This window comes from Haemaphysalis longicornis, unplaced genomic scaffold (genome assembly GCF_048455015.1).
Source record: "Haemaphysalis longicornis isolate Haplotype H1 unplaced genomic scaffold, Haemaphysalis longicornis Haplotype H1 scaffold_1, whole genome shotgun sequence".
NCBI lineage: Eukaryota > Metazoa > Arthropoda > Arachnida > Ixodida > Ixodidae > Haemaphysalis > Haemaphysalis longicornis.
In genome coordinates this window covers 482,553,432-482,555,873 of record NW_027526203.1, presented here as the reverse complement: position 1 = coordinate 482,555,873, position 2,442 = coordinate 482,553,432, and positions in this window count along the sequence as shown.

The window sequence follows — 2,442 nt, the reverse complement described above, 5'->3', positions numbered from 1 at the left end:
TTACAGTGGCTCAGGCGTTGTGCTGCTGAGCCCAAGGACGCGGGTTCGATTTGCGGCTGCGGCGGCCACTTTCCCGGTGGAGGTGAAAAGTAAAAACGCCTGTGTGTTCGAGATTTCAGTGCATGTTAAAGATCCCCAGGTGGCCAAATTAATTGGTGTGCCTCATCACCTGTGTAGCGTTGGCACATGAAACCTCATAATCAATCTACGAAACCAGTAAGGAATTTGCCTGATTCGTTTGTGCACATATTCAGATACTTGGGATAAAACATTTAGTCAGCCGGCTTGTGTCTGCAAAAAGTGAAGCATTTCTATGTGTACTTGGCTGCTTTGTATGGCAATTGGGCATCTGGTCTCTGGTTGTGAAGAAAATAAAAATTGACCAGCCATAATACCACTACCACTGTACTACACATACCACCATTAACACTACTATACTGTACTCTGGTACAAGTTAAGAACAGCAGTTGCACTCTAATGTAGCGATGGACTGTGATGTCAACTCACGTAAGCGTTTTGAAATGACATTGCGCCTAAAGTGTAACATTGTCTTCTTTTTCACAGCTAGATTTTTGTCCTTGCTGCAGGATATTACAACCAGATTAAGTGTGAGAATTAAATCACCGAAATGACTCGTGTCACGTTGAAAATACTTGAAGGCACTTGTTGCGCTGCATGGAGTAACAGCCAGCTGAGGAGATTAGGTGCAGGGGCAACTCCATTGTCATTCTTAAGTTGTTCCAAGGACATACCACTAATACTACTGGTACCAGCGAGGCCACTACCACTGCCATGAATAGTACCCCAACTACTGACGCTACCACCACAGTCGCAGAGGCAGTAGTAAGTGCCTCTGTGACTAGGATAGTTTTTCTACTGCTAGTGCACATCAGCATGCACTCACTGTAAGAGCTCCAGAAACCATTTGCAGCTCAGCCCATGACACAGACCCAGCCGCCGCCACCACAGTACACCGGTCAACCTAACCCAGAACTCGAAACTCTTTCACGATGCTGCAGGAAATTAAATCTGTGTTACACGGCCTAACAAAGAACACTGTTCCTGGACAAAACAAGATCCCTAACAAACTTCTGCACAATCTGGAGCCCCCCTTACATACATGAATGAACATTGGATGAACGGAACTCTCCTGCCACAGTGGATCGAAACATGCGGATATCACTCTCGTCCCCAAGCCCCACTCGTACTGAAGAACCTCCGTCACATTTCTCTGGCATCAAAGCGTGGACAATTTTTTCTAACTGCATAGAGGACAACTAGTACCTTCCCACCACCATGTACGTATTTCGGTCCCCAAGACGTCCTGCTAGGCTTAAAGAAGACATAGTAGTAGTAAAGTTCGATTAAACAGCGACCGAGTGCCATTCTGAGTTTAATTGAGCGCTGAATACACTATTACAGAACAAATTGTCCCATTTTACGCAACAACGGAAACCAGGCTCGGCATCGACGCAGATGCGGGTGCCACCTTTCCCTGGAAAAAAACAAGGCCCTGGGGGAGGAGGGGAGAAAGGAATAGAAGGTTGAATTTCCGTTGGAAAAGGACAAAAAGACGCCATGTTTTTTTGTTTTTTTTTTTGGGGGGGGGGGGGTGTAGGCGATGACATTTATTGTAGCGTTTTCCTGGAGAGAGAGAGAGCTCTCTCTTTTCCTGGAGAGGAATCAACAAAACGTTTGTACTGAAAGTGACATGTTTTGGTTATTACTCTGAATGTGCTGCACTGAAAAGTAACGGCACTTGCTGACCGGGCCGGCGGCATTTCGTTGTGTTGTTCGTCCCTTTGGTACCCCTCCACCTCAGGGAGTGCGCTCGTCCGGGTATTTTCTCTGCTCGCGTGTTCTTGCGCAGCTTGTGGACACACATTTATCGTCATAGTTGCTGAATAGAAGCTTATAAAACTCTGAAAAAAAAAAAAAAACCGTGGCACGATCCCAGAACACGGGTCGGGATGGACAAAAACCGAGCAGGTGGCGACCCTAATACCAGACAACGACCGGTCGTGAACCAGACGACCCCGCCGGTCACGCCTGCGAGCTTGGTTCAAAAGGCGCGCGAAGTGACGTCATTGCTTTGATTGCTAAAGCACGGCCTCCGCGATCCGCTGCCGGCGCCGGCAGCTTAGTAGTAGTAGCAGTAGTAGTAGCCGATCGCGGAGGCCGTGATCGGCCGATTAGCTCGGTCAACACCATGGAGGGAAGAAAGGCCAACACCGTGTCGGCGAGCTGTCGGCGGCCGTGTCACACCGCGCCGACGCCGACCGTAGGTGCCTTGCCAACCGTCTGCGTCGGCAAGAAATCGGCGGGGCATCGACGTCTGCGCGCTGTCGGCCGACGCGCTTGTCAATGCTTGTCCACGGCCGCTGGATGAGAGCGCTTTCATCAGCTTTCATACAGCGGCCGTGGCTTGTCATACCAGGCTCA